This window comes from Prionailurus bengalensis, chromosome A1, assembly GCF_016509475.1.
Source record: "Prionailurus bengalensis isolate Pbe53 chromosome A1, Fcat_Pben_1.1_paternal_pri, whole genome shotgun sequence".
Classification (NCBI taxonomy): Eukaryota; Metazoa; Chordata; class Mammalia; order Carnivora; family Felidae; genus Prionailurus; species Prionailurus bengalensis.
Window position 1 is genome coordinate 29,959,117 of NC_057343.1, and position 6,891 is coordinate 29,966,007.

General features: G+C 42.2%; 1 pseudogene; it reads right to left on the bottom strand.

Annotated features, from left to right (window-relative positions):
- Positions 1-3,558: 3,558 nt before the first annotated feature.
- Positions 3,559-4,437, bottom strand: LOC122497306 (annotated as a pseudogene).
- Positions 4,438-6,891: the final 2,454 nt, after the last annotated feature.

Sequence of the window (6,891 nt, forward strand, 5' to 3'; positions counted from 1 at the left end):
TCCCAGATGGCTCCTTTGTACAATGAAGTGCAGCGAAGGCACTTCTCAGCTGGAGGAATCTGTGATTCTTCCGTTTCCTTGGCTGCTGCTTCTACAGTGGAAAGGAGGCCAGGTTCACTTTGGCCCACTCCGTGTTCTCAATGGCCATCCTCCCCTCCTACCCATCGCATTGGGGGTTGGATACCCCTGAGGTCCACCTGCAGGACTTTAGGGTGCTATAAGCAGTGGTCCTGGGTTTGAATCCTGGTTCTCTTCCTTGTGGGCTGTGTGATCTTAAGCAAACTCCTGACCTCTCAGAGACTCAGCTCCCGTGTGAATGGCACCGCCTGCCTCACAGGGCTGTTGTGAGGAGAGAATGAGGTCGTGTCTGTGGGACAGAATGCCCGCCAGCAGCACAGCGGTCTGCAAATGGTAGTCGTGATGATGATGATGATGATGATGGCATTGAGGAAAAAGTAACTTTTAGGGAAAAGAATCGATGGCCAGGAAGGAGGTGATTAACTCAGTGGACAATGGAGGGATGTCAGAGATTCTTTAAGAATAGTCATGCGTTATGATGGTCTCTGCTTGACAGCCTAAAGGGAAGTTTAAAGGGGAGGTTTTCTTGGCATGGGTTTTGGGAGAGCAGGAACAATATTCTCAAAGAGTGAGACTTGCCCTGAAAAAGAGAAGAGAAGGGAATTTTAAATTTTTAAAAAATATTTCTTTAGTTTTGAGGGAGAGAGAGACCGAGCATGAGCACGGGAGGGGCAGGGAGAGAGGGAGACACAGAATCCGAAGCAGACTCCAGGCTCTGAGCTGTCAGCACAGAGCTTGACATCGGGCTCAAACCCACAAACCACAAGATCTTGACCTTAGCCGAAGCTGGATGCTTAACTGACTGAGCCACCCAGGCATGCCGTTAAGAGAAGAGAAGGTGATTTTAAAGTGAAATGCCAGTGCTCTGTCTATTGATCTCTTCCCATCCTGACTTTCTCCGTATCAAAATGCCGCCATATCTCTACCAAGTAAATGTGTGTGAATCATGTGGACATCACCCTTTTCTCTGGACGTGAAAAATTAATACGCTTCATGACTTTTCTACAGTTGAAATGAATGAGGAAGAGAAAGCAAATGTTTGGAATTCTGAAGTCTAAACACTTCTGTTTAAAAATCCCTGCTTTATAAAGGCAGCTTCAGAGTTCCCTATTTCGTCCCCCAAACAGTGAGTGCCCATAAAGGAATTGAGCCTCTCTCGTATTTTCCACCCTACAGAATCTCCTTTCTTTAGTTGCCTTAGTCACTTATGTTGTCAGGAAGGATGAAAATGATATTTATTACAATAATAAATGTCAACCTCTTCAAAGACAGAATGAGCCATTAGTAGGATGGGGTTAAGGCGACCAGATGCCCAGGAAGGTTTTCGTTGTCCTTTCAAAATGCTGGGCAAGCCGCTGGACAAGGATGTGAAGCTTTGGGCATTTGCCATCAGTGGCTACAGGTCACAAGGTCATGGGCTCTGGCCCTGCAGGAACATATGAATACTGAATACACAGGGTTCTTTCTCCCTTATTCCCTAGAAGGCGCATTGTGGAATTACCCATGATGGCCCCGAATTGCCACTTTGTTCTCATGGTAATGAAAGAATGAAAAGATGGACATTAAAGAAAAAAAAAAAACAAAAAAAACCCTCTCATCTTAAACCTTTTCAATTTTTAAGCCCATAAATATGGGGGTCAGAACAAGAGGCCCTTCTTTTAAAAAATATTTTATGTCAGGTCGTGCCATATATAATACTTAGCAAGCTTATTTTCTCTCATCTGGGAGGTAAAGGATTTTTGCCAGTTCCACTCACAAAGCAATTTATAGCCAAATGCTGAAATATATTACAATTAGAACCTCAACTTCCCATTTAAATTTCAGGCACTGAGTTTGATCAGGTGTTAAAAGGTTCTGAAACTTTGAACTTGGTTTCAAAATTGGTTGTTTGCAGAATCTATGAGGTTGAGGACAGGGGAGAGGAAGAGGCCAGAGGGTGCTGCTAAGGTCTGACATCAGAAAATTTCCTTAACTAGGATGACTTTCTTTTTCCTGTCTCCCGGAGCACTGTGTACCTCACTTTATGCACGGGGTGGGTGTGACTCACACTGTATATTGTCCTCATCTGGGACCTGAGACAACACAGCAAAGTGGGTGAGAATTTGGACTCAGGAGCCAACTGCCTGGGTTTATATACCGTGTCAGACACTTACTAGCTGTGGGAGCTTAGGCAAGATACTCTGTGTCTCAGTTTCCTTATCTGCAAAATGCAGATAATGGTAGTACCTACCTGTAAGGTCACAGTGAGAATTAGATAAGTTAATACATGCAATGCACTTAAATCCGTGCTTGGCATATAGGAATCGGTGTATATTTGCTTGCTGTTTTTCATCCCAGCTACCTGACCCTGAGCTCAGAGAAAGAATTCATCTTTCTGTTTCCATAGTGCCAGGTATATACACATTCATCCCACAACATTTATCACATGCCTACAATGAGTCAGGCCCTGACTGGAAGAAATGGTTTTTCTGGAGAGAGGAGCAAATATTGCAATACTTCTTGCTGGGTCACATATCAGAGGGGCTTGATTCTAACCTGTGGGGAGCAGGCCGGGCTTTCTTGAAGGAAGCTGAACCTTAGCCGGATCTGTAGGATGAGCAGAAGAGCAGAGAGTGTTCTGGGTGAAGGGAGGCACCTGTGAGAAGGCATCCCATGAAGAACTGTTGAACAAAAAAAAATTTTGGTCAGCTTTTGAGAAGGTGAGGGGACCTCAACCTCTTCTTAAATTATCAAGGCTCTGGCACTCCTGATGGCCAGGCCTTAATTCCCTGAATAAAGATGAAGATGGAAGAGAGCATACTGGGAAGAGTCCCCTCCTGCCAGGAGGGCCTTCCAGAACTCAGGGCTCTGTGCTGAAGCCAATTTGGGCACATCTATATGTTTTATGAAGCATTCCCTGCCCCCCCCATCCCTCCTGTCTTTCTCTCCCTTTCTTTCTTTCTTTCTTTCTTTCTTTCTTTCTTTCTTTCTTTCTTTCTTTCTTCTCTCTCTTTCTTTCCTTCTTTTCTTTCTTTCTCTTTCTTTTTCTCTTTCTTTCTTTTGTTTTTTCTTTCTTTCTTGCCCTTTCTTTTCCTTCCTTCCTTCCTTCCTTCCTTCCTTCCTTCCTCTCTCTCTCTCCCTCCTGCCCTCCCTCCCTTTCTTTCTGTCTTTCTTTCATTCTGTCTCTCTCTTCCTTTCCTCCCTCCCTTCCTTCCTTCCTTTTCTTCCTCCCTCCATCTTTCTCCCTCTCTTTATTTTTCTCTCTTAGATTTAAATTTAATTGACGTATTATATTAGTTTCAGATGTACAACATGATTCCATATTTGTAGATATTGGGAAATGATCACCATAGTAAGTTTAGTTAACATCCATCACCACATATTGATAAAACAATTTTTTTTCAAGTGGTGAAAACTTTTAAGATCTCCTCTCTCAGCAACTTTCAAATATACAATACAGTGTTATTTATTTATTTATTTATTTATTTATTTATTTATTTATTTTTCTGGCTACAGATTTATTCAACAGAGAATAGTCTCCTCCAGCTTTACTCAGGTGGCTGACCACATCCATAACCAAAATCCACCTCTAAACTGGAATTCAGTTGTTGACCCAATCCTGGCTTCAGCTTTCTTGTTGGCATCAGGGGTCACAGTGCTTCGTCTACAGGTGTCTCTGTCAGCTTCCCCTCCTGTGAGTTTCCCTCCAGACTATTGGGCCCTGGCCCGCTGGTCTTAGGTTTCAGGACGGCTGTGGCACAGAGAGGCAGACACAATATCAGGGGGCAGGTGGAGGCAGTCATAGAGATACTGGATACCCTGGCTGGTAAGGTACCGGTAGAAATGTCTCCAGGCAAACTGTTCAATTTTTTTAAATTTTAATTTTTAACGTTTATTTATTTTTGAGAGGGGGAGGGGCAGAGAGAGACACACACACACAGAATCCGAAGTAGGCTCCAGGCTCAGAGCTGTCAGCACAGAACCTGACATGGGGCTCAAATCCATGAACCATGAGATCATGACCTGAACTGAAGTTGGACTCCCAACTGATTGAGCCACCCAGGAACCCCATGGCGAACTCTTCCTTTATGTAGCTTTGTGAGCTGAGAGACTGTGTGGCCTTCATGACGTGGTCTTTAGGCATGTGGATGTCCTTCTTGGCCACCATCTTTCCGTCCTTGAAAAGCAGTTCATAAATGGCAATACGATTCTTCTTGAGCATCAACATTTGGTGGCCGTTACGTCTGAAAAGCCAATACAGTGTTATTAACTGTAGTCACTGTGCTGTACCTTCCATCCACAGGACTTATATCCTTTATGGCTGTAGGTTTGTGCTCTTCAACTACCTTCTCCCCTTCACTGCTTTCTTAAACATGTATTTTAATGCCCTCTTTCTCTAAATCCTGTGACGTTTCTAGCAGCTTACTCTGATAGTAGGGTAGACATTTAGACTGCAGAGGAATGAACAATTCATTGCAAAGACACACAGGTCAAGTTTCCTGCACTGCCCTGCCCAGACCTGGCAAAACTCTGCCTTTCTTGAAGAGGATTTGTTCCCCTTGAAGGGGGATTGCTTGTGGCCACCCCCCCTCACTCCTGCAGAGCCGCACCTGTACCCTCTTTGTCTTCCTCATCATGTCTTCATAAGACAAGGCTGACTCTTGACCTGGAAGATGGTGGGGCTAAGTTAAAAAATTGGCTAGTCATTTAAAAGCTACAGAGCAAGAAATAAAATGTTTCCAAATTCTTACTAGTCCCCTAATGGGGAAGTTTTGGCATCGGGCAGAGTGAGCCAGCCACCATGCTCCTCTCCCTTGAGAGGAGCAGAAGTAGCCTTTGTCAATATATAAGATAAATCCTTGATTGAGTTGGAAGCCTGGCTGCTTTTTTGTGCCCCTTGAGAGCAGGATCCCCTTGACTCTCAGTAACCTTTTCAGCATTTCACTCAACATGATCAATAGCTTTCCATTAATGCTCCTGGACCCAGAGGATGCAGAATAGATGAGAGAAGGCAGGTGGGGTGATAGATACTTCAGAATCACCCAAAGGTAAATGGTTATTTCATATATAGAATTCAGGATAGAGCTTCACTCTAAATATACACATTTCCCTAAGACAGGTGAGTGACTGCATTGCTCTCTGGAGGGGGCCGAGGTGGCCGTCAGCATTTTAAGAATTAGCCTACTTTTGCCTTCCTTTCCATGAAGAAGAAAATGTCCTTAGAACAAATGTCTCCCAAGAGAACTTTCTAGAACAACTGAACATGTGCAGTGACTTTCCAAAAAAAAAGCCTACGTTTTTCTTTTTTATGGTGAGTTTATTATTCCACAAAATGTAGGAGATAAGACTGCAATAGAAAGTGATTTCTCATGAGGAGCAAGATTAGGTAACTGGGAGGTTTCACATGCCAGCCTCTCTGCCATGCCTGTTCATGTGTTTCGTGTTTGGAAAATGCCCTCAGAGGTATTTAGGAAATGTGCAGAGTAGGCATGCTCTGCATAATGGCAATGCAATAGAGCAGCTATGCCAAGAGCCTTGGGCCTGTGAAAATCCCACCAGATAAGAAAGAAATGGCACAGTGAAAAACCTGGCTCTCAGTGAAGATGGGAATGATCACATCATATTTCTCTAATGAGGGACCCACTTGGACCAGGCACCCGAGTAGATTTGCAATAGCATTTTATGGGCCCATGCTTCCTTCCTTCTAGTCCCCATTGTATCTCCCTCATATAGTCATGGTCACATTTTATTTTTCATTTACTGATATATGTACTTCACCTTATGAGTTTTTAAAGACTTTCCTTTGTAATAGTTTATTTTAAAAATAGCATTTGTTTAAAAATGATCAAAGTAATATATGGGCATGAAAAACAAAAGCCCAAAGATTGCAAAGGGGCTTATTGTGAGACTAAAAGAAGCTGTCTTACAACCATCTCTCAGCTCACCTCTCAGAAGCAACTGCTTTGAACTCTTTTAGCTGTTTCTTTGCATAGTTATTGCTATTGATTGGTTTATTAACTTTAGACATTATTCTCTTTCTAGTATAATGTACCTCTCATACTCTATTCCCTACTCCTTCCTCTATCCTTTAAATAGATTTATTTTTGGTTATAGCAGTGAAGTGATCATATCATTATGAGTATTTATTTGACTATCTTATACTTCAGATTCCAGTAGAATATAATGGTTGTATTTTCTTTCTTCAGTAGCTGTTGGTTTTTCTTCATGTTTCCAACGGGCTTTCTTTTTTTCTGTGTGTTGATTGCTCTTATATTTTTTACTATTCAAAATCTTTAAGGATTTGTCAAACCCTAACAATGCGTGAGTTACTGCCTGCAATGCTCTGCCCCAATTTCCTATGTGACTTTCCCTTTGGTGACCAATTCACAATGAAGCAGCAAGCTCTGTGAGGGGCCGCCATATCTTTACATCCATATATTCTTCATACCTATCACATTGTCTGGGGTATACTGGGCATTCATTCAATATTTGATGAATGAATGAGTGACTATATTTCCACGGAGTGTTGAACAAATGAAGTTAGGCTTTCTGTGCTTGAGTGAAATTACTTTCAGATGTTAAATGTGATAACATAATTTTTTGAATCCACCAGTTTACTTTCTCATTGTCTTTACATTTTACTCTTGAGTTCACCTTGTAAATATTCACATGTTCCCAAACGTAATCTGAATTGAAACCAGAAAGTTGGTAGTGCAAGTTTTATCAATCACATAAAAAGATTAGTTATGATTACCGAAGTCTAGATATGAAACAGCTGCCATTTATTCAACAAGTTAGTGTACTGTTTGCTCACCTGAGCAAACTACTGTTTAC